Here is an 18733-nt window from a genome sequence, read left to right as displayed (position 1 = left end):
TGATTATTTGGCAGATTTTTTTAATGTAATTCTGATTTGATATTCTCTTCCTTTTAATATTTTTATATTCACTTTGTATTACAAACTTCATTAGACCAATCTATGCCATTATAACTGTCTTCACCATGGGGAGAAAATGACTAATTGGAGCTGCTTATTGATATAATAGAGCAGGTTGTGACACTTGGCAAGAATACTGGTACGATGGGTTCCAGCTGATGTTATGTAAAAATATTCAGCCATGAAGTATGCACTTGCAAAGGGCATTTTGCAGATGTCTGCAGAATTCAGATAATTTTTATTCTGAGGAAGTCTTCCAAATTAAAGATCTATCTGACTAGTTAGAATTACAGCACAACGAGGATGGAGTGGTCCAGTGGGTAATGAAATGGCCTTGAATCTTAAGCAGTAATAATTACAACCAACCAATAGTAAAAATAGATGGTTTTTAATCCCACCCCGCTTAAGAGGGAAAGGATCAGTTTGCAGGAAAATGAAGATCGACTTGTGGTTATTTGGGAATTCGTTTAGTAGAGGATGGATTGGAATCATGAATGAAAGTCTGAATTGGTATATTGTCAGTGGAACGCAATTTGACTTGTACCTGTCAAAATAAAGTGGCACATATAACCATTGACATACAATTACACTTGTAGTACCACCAAATGTAATCATGCCAATATACAAAAATCTTTATACAAAAATATTCCTCTTGGCTTGCATTTAACTGCAAACAATTAAAAACATTTTCAAGTGTCCAAAGAAGCAGTTAGTAAATAAATGATAAAATGAACATTATATAATCTATAATACAATTAAGGCACCATCAAGAGTGTACTTTTAAAAAGTTATTTTATTTATTTGAAAGTCGGGGCACATAGGGAAAAGCTAGAAAGAGACACACAGAGAGAGAGAAACATCTTCCATTTGCTGACTCATTTCCCAGATGGCCTAAACAGCTAAGCCTAGGTCAGGCAGAAACCAGAAGCCAAGAACTTTTTCCAGATCTTCTAAGTAAGTACAGGGGCCGAGCACTTGCGCCGTCCTCTGCTGGTTTCCCAGGACATTAACAGGGAGCTGGATCTGAAGTGGAATAGTTGGGACTGAACTGGTGTCCATGAGATGCTAGTTTTGCTGGTGGTGGCTTAACTCATTATGCCCCAATGCCAGCTCCCAAGAGGGTATACTTTATATTTCTTGAAAATAAGTTTACATATGCTATCTTTCATTGTCTTAGAAATTAAGAATATATACATATCTATAGATATCTATAATGAAAACTATCTAAAAGATTGTCAATGATATAAATGGGGATGCTTGCTTTTCATTGTACTTTGTTTTTTTAGTATGATGTATAATTTTGTGCTTTGTTTTGCATATATCTATTCAAAAATTACAGATTAAGGAAATTTTAGAGATGATATACTTGAGTCTTCTTACAATAACATTAAGATGTTGTTGGTTCATTCTGGAATTTACTTCATCTGACTTTTGTTTTGAGCATGTTTCCATGATAGGATTTTATAACTCCTTTTACAGTATCTTTTATTAGGATATCATTGCATTGACAATTTTATTATGGAGGTGGTTTAAACTCCCTTGTTTATTTCTTATCATGACTTCACAGAATACAGGTCTACCATTTTATTTTCCTGCTTTCTTAGCCTTCCTGACCAGGACAACTATTTAGACGTTTGTTTGAATAAATGGGAAAGTCATTCAAAGTCACTGGCTCCAATTTCCTGATGGATAAATTTATGAAAATGATGTGAGCTTTCTGAAATCATTGACTTGGTCCTTCTGGTCCCTTTCAACAACTTTAAAGATAAAATATTAATTAAAGACAAACAATGTTGTTTATTACCAAACTTTAAAAATAATTTTAGAAATTCTTTACCACCAACATAGTAAAATGTCATTGTTTGAAATGTGCGGCTGAAAAGTGTCGTTGCCTTAGACCCCGAGAGAGCTATTTGAAACTGTATTAATCACTATTGTTGTATGAACAGTATGAAACTCTTCAGAAACCCCAAAGCTTGTATTATGTTTCTGGGCAAGAGGGAGAAAAAAAAAAAGAAAAAGAGAGATGGAAGAAAAATACATTCCTAAAAAGTTAAATAACAACTTGTAAATTTCATTCTCTGTTGCTAAAAAACCAACTCATTATACATGAATGTGTAATAAAGCAAGTGTCTGGCACATTGAGGTATATGAACTATGTAGTGTAATCAGAGCTTATTTTCCAGCAGTGAAGACTGAAATTTATATGTTGGTTTTTTTCTAAGCAGCACATTCCATTTCATTTTTATTTTCAAAGGGAGAGTTAAATTTACAGGTTGTTGCTTAACAATACCGAAAGTGCTGGTTCTATACAGTGAATAAGTGAGGTTTACAAGTTGCCATTTGACGATGCCTACATATCTGTTTGTTTGTTCTCCCTCTCCCCCAGCAAGGTCTAGTAAAAATTTATAAGGCCAGTAAAACGTCTTCATTATTGATACAAGGCTTTATTGCTGGTAGGGATTCAACAAATGGCTTATGAACATTTCTAAAGGGAGAAGTAAAGATGGACATTATGAGGCAGAGAATTCTTTCAAGAACATTGAATTTATAATCATTGCTGAAGAATATGCAGAGATAGTTATTCATGACTTATGACCTCATGGCCCTATTTCGCTGGGTCCTTGATTCTGTTGTGTCCTTTGTGTGTATTTCCTTGGGCCCTCTTTCTTAAAAAAATCATCATATTCTCATTTCTGAGTTAGGCTTCCTCACTGTGCTCACCCTCCTCTTGCAGGGACTTTCTCCCCCATGTCATTTTCTTCTCTATCATTTCCGAATGCATATTGAGTCCACAGTTAGTTAAATTAATGATTGATTGTCTTAGAACACCATTTCTATCATTATCTTGCACTGCTACTTAAATATTATTAGTAGTGTTTTTACCAATATTTCAAGATATGTATGCTTTGTTTCACTGATTGTATTATAACAATTTTCTTGAGTATTTCTTATGCTCCCTGTAGGGGATTGCATACAGCTGGGTAATTGAAATTAAGTGGATCTTTCACCAAACAGGAGAAAAAAGAGAAGAATGTACAAAAGTGATAGCAACTCTATGTTGACTGGTCTCCAAAATCTATTGCTGGCAGATCTTTCTATTTCTGTTTGTGCATGCCTCTTTTCCTGTCAAGAAATGAAGATTTTCCCTCCGTTTTGAGTTTTTTTTATTTGCTTTGTTCAATAGAAAGAGGCAATAATGAAATCTGTCAGTTGAGTACTTAGAACTGAAGACAGCTGATGATTTTTGATTTTTCTGTCTTGGGTCTCAGTACCATCATATCAGGAAGTGTAATCATGTGCAGGAGAATTGCTTCTGGGAAAGACATCATCCAGGACACCAAAGATGTGGAAAGGGGCCCATCTAGCCCCTAGCCTTCCTGGTCAACGCAGCTGTGTTCATGTAGGTGAAGAGAAATCATCTCTCACCACACAGTCCCACTTAAGCCCTCAAGGCAACACTCTGTGGAGCAGTGATGAGCTTCTCTGTAAGCTCTGCTTATACTGAGGAGAGATTAATAAATGGTGGTTGTCATTTTAAGTCACTAAGTGTTGGGGTGATTAGTTAAACATCAAACATCACAGGAGCACACCACAAATGAGATAGGTTGTGCATTAAATTCTGTGGTCTGTGACACTACTTTTCAAATTAACGTGCATGCGTAAGTCAATTGGCATCTTAATAAAATTCCATATCTAGCAACTCTGGTGTGGCATTTCTCAGAAGCCTTTACGTGATGCTGATGGTCTGTTGCATGGTCACGTTTTGAGAATCAAGGGTTAATGAATGAAAGGCCATCCAATAACTCTCAAGTTGCATAGTGTACTCAAATGGATTGTGCCTTTTTTTTTTTAACTAAAATTCCATATCTTGTGTTGGGCTTCTTGTCTACATAGCAGATTTCCAATCTAGTGAAATACACAAACAGATATGCATTTTGACTGTTACATGATTGGGCCAGGTGTATTTTTTCAAGTCTAACTTTACCAGAGTAACTTTATATCCCTGGGTATGCTATTTGACCAGGATGAGTACTCTAGGAAAGACAATAGTAATAAAACCAAATACACATTCTGAGTGCCTTGATGTGAGACAAATCTATTTCTTTTTCCCTATCTTTCTACCTAAGTTCTCCTGCTGGGGCTCCATAAAATAGATTGACAAATGACAGACAAGTAAGTGAGAAACAGCAGATTATTAACATGTGCGTTGCACATAGGCAAACCCAATAATGAGTAACCCAAAGGGCTGGGTAGGACTTGGTCTTGTACAGTTCTTCATAAAAACACAATGCATGTTAGAGATGTGACTGGACAGAGGAAAAAGACTGAGTTTCTGGAGATGGTAAACTTTGAGAAGGTACACATATGAGGGAATTAATACAAGACAAGGTGCCGTTTGGTAGCATTCCCTATGGTTGATAACATTCTGAAATTATTTCTGCTGATTGACTGTAATCTTTTCTGGTGGTTAGAGGGTGTACTTTGACAAATTTGTATCCTGTTTTTAGGTAGTTAGGGGAAGAACAGAGAACTTTTCTTGTATCTATTTCTTTTCAGCAACCTTTAGCATGACATAATCTTCATGCTTACGTGGCATGTTTCACTGTGGCATATTCTCTCTCTATATATATATGCATATATATGCATATATATATATGTTGTTTCATCTCTATACATATATATATAATTTCAATGTTAGATATTGATTAAATCCCTTTAATAACTATGACATTATTATTATCATTTTACCAATGAGGGAATCAGCTCATGGAGATTCATTTAGTAGCCTGGGTTACTGAATGAGTAAAATCAGGATTGGATTCCAGATGTAATCTGATTCTAAGTCCAGGGTGATATCTGCTGTGTCGCATTCCCCCAACTTCACCGTGCAGCAGGAACCCTGCCACATGTCAGCGTTAGCCCTTCAGATTGAGTCCTGTGTCAGTAAACCCTGTGGCCCAGGGTTTATTTTTTTTTTCTGATGTGATTGTTCTTACCCTAGTCATAGAAGTATAGTTATCTACCTTCCATGTTGTATAGTTGATTCGGGGTTATCTTTATGGATGTCCCTGGTGTGCTTGTGCGTGCTTGTGTTTTACAGACAAAAGAGGAAGCACCTTTGACACCCATTACTTGATAGTTCTAATTTTTATTGTAGCATTTAGATAATTAATGTCAGCATTTTGTAGTGGTATTTAAAGTGCTGATATGAGAAAAGTCTTTACCAGAATAAATATAGATTATTCTTTTAAACTTCAATGGTCTCTTATTTTTGTAACATATTTCCTACTGTGCAAAAATAATTCAACCCATCTCTCTTGGTTTTTAAACTTATTGTTTCATTTGCTATGGCATTTATCAGATAGAAGCTACAACTGCTAGAGGGTTTTTTTTTTCTTTTCTTTTCTTTTTTTTTTTTTTTGGTATAGCAACATAAAATCTTTCATTTAAAAACCATATCTTAACAACCACAAAAAAAGGACTCTGATATGAGACTTGGTTTGAAATTAAACTGCCAGGGCATCTCTTCACTTGGCAGCCTGAAATGATTCTTCTAGATTCTCTTGAAGGTTACAGCAACCCATGTTGTTAGACATGACAGTACTCTGTGGGGCAAAGCCACTGCCCCGCAGAGAACTCACCTTAGAATTGACCTGGTTTTTAAGTGCAGACTCCAGGACCTCTCTCCACAAAACTTGATTTATCCATCAAATCATTTCCTTATGGACATACAGGCCTGTTCTCTGAAAATCACATGATAATAGTGGTAGTGATAGCACAGGTGTGTGTGTGTGTGTGTGTGTGTGTGTGTGTGTGTGTGTATGATTTAAATGGAACTTTTGGTTGAGAATAGCACTCATGGAATTTAATAATGAAATACAGGTTTAATAAATGAATAACACATAAAAGGGTATCGTTTAGTGAGACTGTAATGACATCTCTTCATAACAGGATCATTTGCTTCCTTGCTTTTTGATAAGGTCAGTATAAATTTTATTGTTTTCTTTAGTTGGGGGTAGTGACAGGACTTGATGAAAACTTGAATCATGGCTCAGAACTAAGAGTGAATTTTGAAAACTACAGAATCCATTTTTGTTTTTTACCCCACCGAGCTATACTTCAAAACAAGAACTGGAAATAATGGTTTCCCTTGCCCTTATAAATGAATCATTTTATTTATAAGACAAATGTCTCACCTGTGCAGTTGGGTGCTGCAGCCCAGTCTGGCATGGCCCACCTCACCTCAGCATTTGCCAATGTTTGCTATACCCTGGCCTGGCTCAGTTTGCCCCCAGTTCCAACTCATGCTGGTGAATGCTACCACCCAAACCAGCCCAGCCTGTTTGAAGTCCCAGCCTTAATGCAGACTGGCTGGTGTTGTGGCCTGGCCCAGCCTGACCTGCTTCCTGTCCTGCTTCTCAGATCTGCTATTGGGTATTATGAACTGGTCAAGTCTGGTCCGCCCCCAAACCTGACTCACACATATGCTGATGGTACCATAAACTGGCCTGTCTGGGCTTCTCCTGGCCTTAGTTCTTAAGCTCACCTGAAGAGCCTGTGTCCTGAACAAAGGAGTTCCTCAAACTCCTCTTACAGGCCTATTTCCAGTGGCAGATATCACGCACACTTGTGGTTTCTTGGCCCAGACTGACTTAGTCCACCTCCTTCTTCGGCAGGAACTGTGTCCTTTCCAGCTGGCCCACACCCATTCCAGTTCTTACTGTTGGGAGTTACAGCCCAACCACACCTGGTCCACACCCGTACGCAGTTCTCATGTGGTTCAACATGTATCAAGACGTAGCCCAGCCTGTCCTATAATCACCCTGGCTCTCACAAGCACCATTTGGTGCTGGATTCTAGCCCAGTCTGGTACATCCTAGACCCAGACCAGACCTGTGCCATGGGATACTGCAATCATGTGCAGTCCAGAACTCTGCCCCCTTCCCAGCTCTCATGCTCACCAGTGAGAATCATAACCCAGCCAGTATATCCTCTTAGCTCCTCAACTAGGCTTGTTCCTAGCCACAGATCATGTGTCTGCCAGTGGTTGCATTGACCCAGCTTGGCATAGCCCATCCCCCTTCTTGTCCTTTGCCAGTGGATGATTCAGGTGGCCTGTCCTTTTCCCAGTCCCAACTCTCGCAGGCAGATGCTGTGGTCTATTCCTGCCTAGTCTGCTCCCATCCCTGGCTCATGTGAACTTGTAGATGTGATAGCCTCATCTGGGATGACCCATACTCCAGCTGGCCCCTGCCCATGTTAGTGGGCGCTAACAGCCCTAGCTTTAGTGTGCACTGTTGAGTGGTGGTTGACACTGATCCATGGTAACTTTTCCAGCTCAGGTTTCCCATATGGATTGGTGCTTTGGTCTGACCCGTAAAGGTCCTCCAGCATCCCCCCACCAAAGAGCTCTGTCTCAGCACCCCTGCTTACCTGAAAGTACAATGGCCTTGTCAATGGAAGTCCCTGAGAAGCAACATATTCCCTTAGTGGTCTTCTCTCCTACATGTTTCCCTGATCAATCCATGAACCACGTATGTGGGCAAAATCCCCAGCCTCACTTCGCCTACCTGGATTTGATGCCTCAGGTCTGCATGCCTCCTCCAGCATCATCCTCCAGGCCTCCTGCAAACTCACTTTCCCAGGCCCCCCATGAGTGTGCCGCAGGGCTGTGCCCCACAGCAGCCTGCCAAATGACAGCTGTTTGCTCGGAGCCCAAATTAAGAGATCTTAATTGGTTTATTCAAAATTCCAGAATGAAGCATCATTTCATTTCATAGACTGCAGTAACTGTTCCAATGAGCTAAGTAGGAAAGATTGTTTCATAAGCAAAGAAGGGCTAAGAAACAGAAACGAAGAACAAAGACCGGGCTTATTTTCCCAAGTTTCTATGCTTGTATGCTGGAATAAGGGGGAACAATAGAGAAATAACAGATTAGTTAACACCAGGTTACTTCAGGTAAATTTGTAGGGTGATAAGAAATAAATCAAAGCAAGACTGATTGGAAAATTTGGCTATTTCCTCTAATTGCAGAAAAGATCAGATAACAAGTCAGCTTCTCTTTGGTGTTACGAAGCTTTGCCATTAGGTGATTCCATTTTGAATCTTGGTTTGATCTGTTGGGTTTTTAAGCAAGAGCTTTTTCTGAAATAATTATTTTCTGCATTTTTTTATTTGGCAATAGCTTCTGGGAAATATTTAATAGGAACCAAGTTTCCTTTCTCTTAAGTTTTGGAAACATATGAACATGTTTGAAACCATATAGAAGAAAATTGTGGTCTTTTAATTTGTATGTTTCCCATCAGAAAAGCAAGAAATAACCTCTAATAATTTTTATCACTGTTTAAATTACCTTGAAAAATTGCAAGAAAGTACTGTCTTGCTTAAATCAAATTTTGTTTCCAAAAATGCTGTTCTTGCAGATTTCTCGGAATTTTGGATGTCTAATGTAATTTGGCCATCAGAGCCTATAGGTGTCAAAGGATTACTGGTGGGTGTTTGCCACAAATCATAGTATCGGAAATGAACACCTTCACAATCACATGAACTGGCAGACAGAAGAGAATTTAGATGGAACTCTTAGGAGAGAATAAGTACCACATGCAAGGAAGAAATAAAAATACATGTTTGGCCAATGGAGAATACACAGAAGGGTATCATTAACTGAGGCTTTTGTAGTGTAAAATATTTTTTGTCATTTATAGCCAATTAAAGGAAAAATATTCTCAAAAATATGTAAAATGTATCCCATGGTTTGCTTCTGTAAAATCGGTCATACATCTAATGTTAATTACTCTAACCCACATCCTGAAGTATGGGGCAAAAATGAAATAATAGCTTATGATAGATATTTTAAAAGTTGAAAATAGCTTTGGTTCACATTTCTGTTTCCTGCCAGGAAGTTAAAAACAATGATTTTATTTCTGTCTTTAAAGTCTCCAATCTCCTTTGGTTGCTAAGTAGACAAAACTGAATTCAGATATCCACAGGAGAAAAAAGGAGTGGGTGAGTACTGACTCTCATAATTGTGGGTCCAGTGACATGGAACTGTCTTGAACGACTGGGACTAATGCATTGTATCCACTATTTCTCCTTGGCATGGAAATAGGCTTTGCTTCCTCTGAAGCTGATACTGTTTGAAGAATATTTTTCTAAAATATTACAAATAACCATGTGAATACATTGCCACAAAAAAGACCCATAACTTCAGTTGTAATAACTTTGGGATAAATTTGCTTCTTTCCACTCCTCACAGCACTTTTTTTCCTCTTCAAGTAATCTTTTTTCCTCCTTCTTAGTCTTTGAGGTGGAAAATAATAGACATTAAGATTTTTTAAAAAGATTCATCTTTTGGTTTGAAAGGCAGAGTTACAGAGGAAGAGCTCTTGCAATTGCTGCTTCTTTCCCCAAAGTCACAGGGCCAGGCCAGACTGAAGCCAGAAGCCCACAGCTTGTGCCAAGTCTCACACGTTGGTGCAGAGGACAAAGCACCTGGGCCGTCTTCCCAGGTTTCTCTGGCCATTTCCCTGGGCCACTTCCCAGGCTACTCATGGGAGCTGTATCTGAAAGGGAGCAACCGGGACTTGAATCGGTACACATGAGATACTGGCACTTTGAGGCTTGTGTAAGTTTAGGTGGACAAGATGTTAGAAGTGCCATTTCAGCTGCTTCATATAGTGCAACCTACTCAAGACCAAGGTTGGTTAATTTTTTACTGTGTGCACAACTGTATTTGTGTTTACTTATACAAAATTAATTTGTGTTCCATATTCTCTCCTTAAAGACAACTTGTTGTTGACACATTTAGGTAAATTCAATTCAGCAAGTTAGTTACTTTTTTTTTTATCAAAGAGATTAAATATTTCCAGTACCACTACAGTAAAACTATTTGAAAGCATCCTTTTTTCTGATTTCTCTGTGCTTGAATCCATGTGGTCAGAATTAAATGTGACTGTGACATTCAGTCATGTTCAAATATGAAATGCTGGAGACTGTTTTGTTCTCATTGCTTCTGATGTCCTGCAGTTCACATGGTCAATACTCAGTAGCTCTGATCCTATATGAACACATGAAACTTCCTTTTATAGAAGCTCTCAACATAAAGCCATATCCTCACATCTCAGCTGAAAACAAACATAAATATATTCAGTTAAAAATTAGAAACTAATTAATAAATCCCCTATCTGCATTACAAGTAATATCATGTGATAATTTCAAGTATCATTTAAATAATATGACTACAAAATGTCTATATTCTCTCAAATCCTCAACAGTTATACTTGGAATATCATATCTGGGTCTTAAATTTGTACTTAACAAGTTCAATTCTTTATTTTTCTAAGGTGAGAAAATTTCATATTTTTTCATAATACAAATTTGTGAGAAAAGGGATACTCCCCACCATATGAGATTGCTTAGCTTGAGACATATTCCTATCACTGGTGGGAGCACTGGGCTTCCCCAATTGAGATTCCCCAAAGAACCACAGGGATTTATGAATTGGTGAGTGTTCAGTGTAATGGATTTTTACTTCCATAGTCTGTACCTACTGATGGAGATCATGGAGGAAGTATTTGCTTTAAATTAAGAGCGTGAGATACCATTCAGGCCTGAATTGCCAGTCTTTGTAGGTAGCATGTTGATCTCAGAGGAGAGAACACAAACAGGGCTGCTTAGGAGGTCAATGTTTAGATTTCCTAAGTCCCATGTGGCTAGGTATGTTCCAAATATAAAGTACCAACCAATGATCTGTTTGAAAGCATCTCCCTTGTAGTTTGCTTCACCCCAAGTTTACTCTAATAGACTATGTGGCAAATCATTCCATTGGATAATATTGGGTTTTGCAATAGAAATCCTGTGGGAATTTGTCAAAATGTCAAGAAGCTGGTTCCTAAGCTTCTTGTTTGTCTTTCCACTTCCTTCAGATTTCATTGTTCTTTGCCTCTTCTGTGGGATGGGCTGATACAAGATGGAATAATACAAAATGCCATGTCCAAAGTTGAAAACATTTGTACATAACAAATACTACTTAAAAATGATGTGTTGTATATTGACAGCATATCACACATTTAAGCACCTCTCTTTCCTACAATAAATATAATCCTTAAGTAAAGCAGTTGGCAATGCATATTACCTTCTTTTACATGTGAGGCTAAGATTCCAAAATTCATACATGTTTGTGTCCCTCAAAGCTCCAGAAAGAGCCTTCTACATTTTAGGGGTTAAATATATGAGTGAAATGAGCGTCTCTTTGTGGGGTTGCGTTGTCAAGCTTCAGCTCTATTCATGAATTTTATCTCCTCACTGGCCCCTTTTCTTTCATAGGAGATGTTTCTTTTCCTGATCTTTTTTCTTTCAGCCTTTGATTAGTGACATTTCCTTTTCCTTTCTTTTCCTTTCCTTTCCTTTCCTTTTCTTTCCTTTCCTTTCCTTTCCTTTCCTTTCCTTTCCTTTCCTTTCCTTTCCTTTCCTTTCCTTTCCTTTCCTTTCCTTTCCTTTCCTTTCCTTTCCTTTCCTTTCCTTTCCTTTCCTTTCCTTTCTTTCCTTTCCTTTCCTCTTCCTCTTCCTCTTCCTCTTCTCTAGTCTAACCTCAAAGAAATTACATTTTTGTTTGTTACTCTATATTCTGTATTTTGAAAATAACACCCACAATGAAAATATTATTTTATTTATATCATTTGTTTATTTTTGTTTTATTCAAGAGGTAGCAAGGAAAAGAGACACGAACGCAGAGCTATACAGAGATTTCAGTTTGGCCATTCATTATCCAATGCCATGACAGCCTCGTCTGGGCTGGGGCTGAAGTCAGGAGCCTGGAACTCAATCCAGGTCCAAATGCTGTGGGATGGACTCAAATGCTTGAATCCTTAACGCTGCCTCCTAGGTCGTTAATTAATAGGAAACAGGGATTTGAGCCTAGGCACTTGAATGTGAGATGCAGGCATCCCAAGTGTTGTCTTAGCAACAGATCTGAATGTCTACCTTCATCCTGTTTTGAGATACTGTGTTCTAAAAGATTCACAAAACCCCTCCTTTCTCTAGGCTATTGTTTGGTCTATAGTTTTGCTGATTCTGTTTTTCAGCACAAGGAAGAGAACAGAGCAGAACCAATGAAGCGTTCTAGAATCTTGAACTGCACACCTAGTAGATCTCAAGATGTATATAATCATTAGACTTATGATTAAAACGATTAATGTGTTTACTAATCAGTTAAAGAATTTAACTGGAAAGCAGAGGAGTGTCATCTCTGTGATCTAAGCTTTTTAGTTTTTACTTTTTACTTTGATTCTGGCTCAAAGTTTTTAGGTTCATATTTCACCTATTCTGTTCACTAGCTTGGGAAAATTATTTGATGTCTGAAATTTCCAGTTTCTTCATCTGTTATGTGTAGATCAAACACATAGAGTTATCATAAATTAGAGTTATTATAAATTAGCTAAAATTTATCATAAATTATAGTTATCATAAATTAGCTAATACAGTTTAACATAATAAACACACAGAAAATACTTGGTGGGGCTGAACACTATGATGTAGTAGGCTAAGTCTATGTCTGCAGTACCAACTTCTCTTATTGAAATCAGTTTGTGCCCTGGCTGCTCCACTTACAATCTCGCTTTCTAATGGCCTGGGGAAGCAGTGGGGACAGCTCAAGTTCTTGGGCCCTGCACCCATTTTGGAGACCCTAGAGAAAGTTTCCAGTTCCTGTCTTCAGGTTAGCTGAGCTCTAGCTGTTGTGGCCATTTGGGGAGTGAAAAAGTAGATGTAAGAGCTCTCTCTCCTTCTCACAAATAAAATTAAATTATTAAAAAAGGCTTCTTGTTCTTAATTTTTTATTTTATATGATTATTTTCCCCCAACTTGATATGTTGAAAATATTAAAACTTAAGAAAAACTAGAAATAGGTATATTCAAATAGACACCTAAGTACCGTTTATGAGGATTCAACTTTATTCACATTTTGTCAATTGTTCATTTCATGTACATATGAATATATTTTCATTGTAGACATTGTGCTATCATCTGACATTTAACCTTGTATCAGTTAAATTCAATATGCAGCTGTGTAACCATTATCACACCTAAGAAATTAACATTCTTTTGATAATCTGTTATATCCAAATGTCTCCATTAATTTCCCTTGTACTTGTCATTTCCTTTTTTTCCTTGGTTCTTTATTACTTTTAATAATATCAATAATTAACATTTCATTTAGTTTTTGTACTTTGTTGGACTCTTTTTGTCCAAAATAGCTCTTTTATTTGTATTTCATGAGTCTATGTTTTTGAGAATTCAAGCCCGTATGTTCTGGAAAGCCGTGTAAGGTAAGTCTGTGCAGTTGTTTTCACATGATTGTTTTAAAACAGTTCTGACAAAATTCCTACAAGTTAATGTCGTATTTTATCAGAGGCATATAACTGGTTCTTTCCCATTATTGATAGAACTATTTGATCTCTTAATGAACATGATACTTTCTAGACCAATTCTTGTTTTGATTTTTTTTTTTTTGCTTTGAGCTTATTAAGTAATCTATAGAGTGATTCTTGAGTGAAAGGTGAAAATTTTGTATCTTAAGAACCTTGCATCTATTGGGTTTATTGTCCATTGATGATTCTTGCCGAATGGTACTTTTTGCTTTGTATTATTCTTGCACAGCTCTTGATTAACGTAATTTTGTGGCAACTCTTTCTCCTCATATTCACAGTAGGACTGTGCAATTATTATAGTAGGAACAACTTATACATGGTCCTCCTTTCAGCTGGTATAACAGATTTTTTTTTGTTACTTGCTTCATAGCCTTTTAAAACAAGTCTGCAAACTTTTAATTGAAGTATAGGAGGCTGTAGAAAAATGTGAAATGATATTGCCTAGCTCATTTAGGTTTAAAAAAAAAATGATACAAATGTGTAAACAGTTCCTGATTCTTTTTGGGGCTCAACATGTCTTTAAAGTAGCCGACAGGATCTTCTGGATGCCAATTCTGATTCTTTCTGATATCTATCTGCCTTAGAGCAAAACAGGATATTTCAACCTTATTCTGTCTTTTTCTTACTGTTGACCAGAGGGATTTAGAAACAAAGATTTTTACAGTAGGTGTGCTGATTACTTCTGCAGAGTTATTACTTGTGGGAGATAGATTGTAGTCAATAATTCAAATCCAGCATCACAGAGTTGTTTCTCATATTTCCCCATTCTGTATTTGTATCTCAATTATTTGATAGTGACCACCCAGTGCATTGAATCATTTGTTCCTATGATACACAGAAATCCATCCCAGAATCATTAGCTCTATGATACCACTCCCAATAACTAATTTTCTAAGCAAGTTCAGGATTTATTCATACTTTTTTGTGTGTGCTGTATTCTGCTAAAGGTGTGTATCCAGAATAGCATATTAATATTAATTGGATTTTTTATTTGTGATTATTGGTATCTATATGATATATTATTAAGCTTATTTATTTTCCTAAATCCTTAGGTTTGGTTTTAAATTCTTTTTATTTTCATTTTCATTAAAATTTAAAATTTAATATCTAAAATTAAAAGTAAACTAAAGTTTGCTAAATAGTTGTTCAAGGAAATCCCACTTCATTCCCACCATTCTTCCCCATTCATACTCATACCCCATAGTAAAAATTGTCATTAATTCTTGATTTAGGAATTATGTGTTTATTTCAAAAACAAGTAAATACTATCCAGCATTGTGGTACAGCAAGTTAAGCTACTGCTTTTACTAACATCTCTCATCAGAGTGCCTGTTCAAGACTCAGCATCTCCTCTTTCAACCCACAGACCTGTTAACGATGCTGGGAAGGCAGCTTTTTTTTACATTTAAAAATATTTTATTTTGTTTTATGATACAGTTCAATAGGCTCTGGGGTTACCTCTGGGACCTTCCCCAAGGTCCCTCCTCCTGTTCCCCCCCCCCCCAAGTAAATTCTCCTCTATTTTACAATGGCTATCCTTCATGAACAGCCATAAGTCCATCATGCTGCTATTGAAGTGTTTTTGACAGTGTAGGCATGGAATAATGTCAGAGAGTCCATCATCATACTGTTAGAAAATTTTCAGTTCTTTCATTGGGAGTCCATCTTTTGTCTGTATGCACAGAGACATACAGTGCTTTGTCTCCATATCTGAACAGCTCAGTCCCTGCTGCACTTGCATTATATATCTCCTAAAATACAGAGCCAGTGAGCACAGTCAACCACAGGATGAGAAGAATAAATTTTCATTAACATGAAGTTAACAAACATGCTACAAAAATACTACTGCGGCATCAGAATGATGAAAATGAGATTCAAAGACCTTCTTGTAGAAATAGATGTTAGTGCATGACCCTTGTGGGTCTGCAGGAATTACAATGAAAAACTAAAGGAACATTTACAATTTGCAGTTTTGTAGTGTCAAATCTGATTATTTTTGCTATAAATCTTACCTTTTTGCACTTTCTATTATTTGTATCTCTCCCAATTAGTTCTTGTGATTCATTAATTGATCATCTTAATAAATCTTTTCTTAAAAAGAAGTAAATGTGCACTTATGTATGTCTAGTTTTCCTTCTTCTTAATGTAAAAGATAGTGTGCTATACGTACTTTTTCACCTTGCTCTTTTGTATTGGTAATTCTTATCTTTTATAAACAACCTTCTCATTCCTTATTACAGTTGAAGAGTATTCCTTTATATGAAGGTAAAGTGATTGTATTCGTGGATGATGCTTAGATTCTTCCTAGTACGTTGTTATTACAAGTGATGCCACCATGAAGGTTGCATCTTGCCAATCTGGTAGGCAAAAAATATTATCTCACTATAGTTTTTCTTCTTGAAGTCAAATTTAAGTTCAAAAGAATTTTAGTTTTGCAGAAGGCTGTAAAGATAATGAAATTCCTATGTGCCCCACATCCAGTGTCTAATTGTTAACCTCTCACGTTAGTGTATACATTATAATTCTTTCTTCACATTCAAAATTCTTACTGTAGTTTTAAAAGTGTTTCATTTTTACTTACAAGATATATCTATATATAGAGAGAAGGATATAGATATACATTAGATGTAGATATAGATATATGGAGAGAAATATACAGATAGAATTCCCATCCATTTTTACATCTGACAGATCTGGGCTAGTAGAAGCTGGCAGCCAGGAACTCTATCCAGGTCTCCCAGGGAGATGGCAGAAGTCAGTTACTTGAGCCATCACCACCTTTTTCTCAGGGCCTACACTGACAAGAAGCCCAGGTTCAGGAGCTGGAGCTGGGAGGTAACCCCAGACGCTCTGATATGAGATGCAGGATTCTTAACAGCTAACCCAGGTACTCACTTTCTCACAGTTGTATTTATTTGGCCTTGCTCTTTTTATAAATGTAATTAGGTGTATTTTCACAGGGAATTCTTCTCAGTCCTTTGCTTTGAAGTGCTTATTTCTTATTGTACTTACTCTATAAATGTGTATTAAGAATCAAAAAGTATATCAGGGTGTTTGGTGCTTGATCTATAATATATATTGTATAATTTTTCTACTGTCTTGCATTTGGCTTTTGACTCTGCTGATGATGTTCCCTACCAGGCAGTAAATTTAAGATTTTTTCTGTTACTGGATTTTTAAATCCTTTTTTTGTTTGTTTGCTTGCTTTTGCTTTTCAAATGAAGGCATAGTTGTAGAAGCTTTTTCCCGTAGAAGAGCTCTAAAGAAATGCAATCATGACTTCCTTACTTGTATGCATTGTTTCATTTTTATATATTAGTATCATGTCAGTGACACTCAGAATGCTAAGGATTAGCTCCAAGAGAAGCCACTGAGTGGAGGAAAGGGGAGAGGACAGAGAAGCCCAAGTCTGGACTCTGTGTATCCCTTCTAGTCTGATGGGGCCTTTGAATGCTACTGCAGGGTTCTGCCAGTAGAAGTCAACGTTGAGTAATTGAAAGACCCAGCAAATGAAGTTCTAAAGAGAATAGTGTGTGACTTAAAAAGCAAGCTTTTTATGGAAGTTATGGAAAATGAAAGATGGATAGACAAGAGGGAGTCTTTCTGGTTGAGGTCAAAGCATACCCTTAATAAATATCAGCAGTGAGAATGAATTGTTCAAGGATCTTGGCTTTGCCTCTTTTTTGTTTTTTCATTCTTTTTTTTTAATGCCCTCATCACTTCCCTCATTTTTATGAACAAATTACTTTGTGTGAATAACAATTATAATGAATTGTTTTGCACTTAACCCAATTTGTTCTTTCCTCGAATCTCCAAAGAACAGTTTGAAATAAGTAAGAAATAATTCTCTCCATTTTGAAAATGAAGAAATAGTTTGTAGGAGTAAGGGAATCTTTGAGATCTTGTACTTAAGAAGTGGTTAAGTTTTTGAAGTTCATGCCTGTATTGAGTTATGACTGAAGGATTGCCTATGTGGTAAATGCTCAGTGGCACACTGATGCATGTGAACAGAGCTCTGGGAACCCTGGCTTTGGTTTCAGTTTCAGGAGTAGTTGCTTTTGTTTGCTGGGCAGCCTGTATCATTGTGAATCTTGCCTTATTGCAGGTCTGGTGGATTCTGCAAAGGTTTGTTAATGTTGAATTAATATATTCATATGAAAAAGTATAACAATGAGAGCATAAAGCTTGTGTGAACATTGCAGGGGTCTCTTTGGGGATTCACTCCATATCACTCCAAGCAATGAAAAGTAAAAATGGCAAGTTATATTAGCTAAGTTCAAGATACAAAAGGCATTATTAATTTCACAGGAAGTGTAAAAGGATATGCAAATATGATCAACTCCTGGGAAAACTTTGCAATATACCACTCCAGGCTTTGAAATTATGCAGTTTAATAAACACTTGTTAAGAAGTTTCATACTCCAAGCATTGAATTTTAAAGCACTGTTTCTGATCAACTATTATTGAGAAACAATATTGTTTTCCTTAACTGTCATAAGTTTAAAGCTGGAAGTGGGGGGTAAGCAATTATGGGCTTATCTGCAGTAGTTACGTGTTTTTGAGAAAGTACAGATGAGTCTAACAAAAAAAAAGTTCATGTTGTTGCTTTTCAATTAAAAGTGTAATTTAGAAGCGTAGGCCATGAGACTAGAACCTGAAGTAAAAATGTCTAAGGCAGTTGTGTCTATTCAGTCTCTGGCAGAGAATTATTCATGGATTTCTAGTTAGCACAACCCTTCTGAGAGAAATTTTCACATCTTTCCCCACAACTTTCTTATATATGTGCTTCCTTTATAGAATCTATCCTATTTGTTTACAAACAGAACCAAGCTCCTATAATGGGAGCGACCATGCAGTTGTTGTACCGTATTTTAATACCTTAAACGTTGAACTGTGCCAAAGGAGGTCCTGAGTAGTAAAATAGGATTAGTTGTGGGCTTGGGAAAGTAAAAAAAAAAAAAAGAGGTTATTGTAATGTGGATTGTATAACAAAAGTATCAACCCAGGAAGACAGTTCCAAAGCTGGGGTCTATAGAAGAATGAGGCTGAAAAAGGGTCCCGATCTGGGAATAAACAAAGAAAGGGGCCTGTGTGACTGTCACTGGGTACAGCTGGACAGTTTCTGATGGCCAGTGGGCCTGATTATTTTATAATTTAGGCAAAACAGACTATTTATTTCCATGTCTGCCATTTAAAAAAAAAAGGATATATTACCACCAAAAATGGAGAAGGATGAAATCTT

The 18733-nt window shown here is 36.8% G+C and overlaps 1 protein-coding gene across 1 annotated transcript in view; it reads left to right on the top strand.

The window, feature by feature from the left end:
* Positions 1-18733, top strand: part of FHIT (fragile histidine triad diadenosine triphosphatase) — a 1216856-nt gene that overhangs the window by 234519 nt on the left and 963604 nt on the right. The window lies entirely within an intron of this gene.

The sequence above is a fragment of the Ochotona curzoniae genome, unplaced genomic scaffold, assembly GCF_017591425.1.
Source record: "Ochotona curzoniae isolate NIBS_2020 unplaced genomic scaffold, NIBS_Ocur_1.0 contig_908, whole genome shotgun sequence".
In the NCBI taxonomy this organism is placed as follows: Eukaryota; Metazoa; Chordata; class Mammalia; order Lagomorpha; family Ochotonidae; genus Ochotona; species Ochotona curzoniae.
Note: the sequence above shows the minus strand (reverse complement) of the source record. Positions and strands in the feature narration are given on the sequence as shown.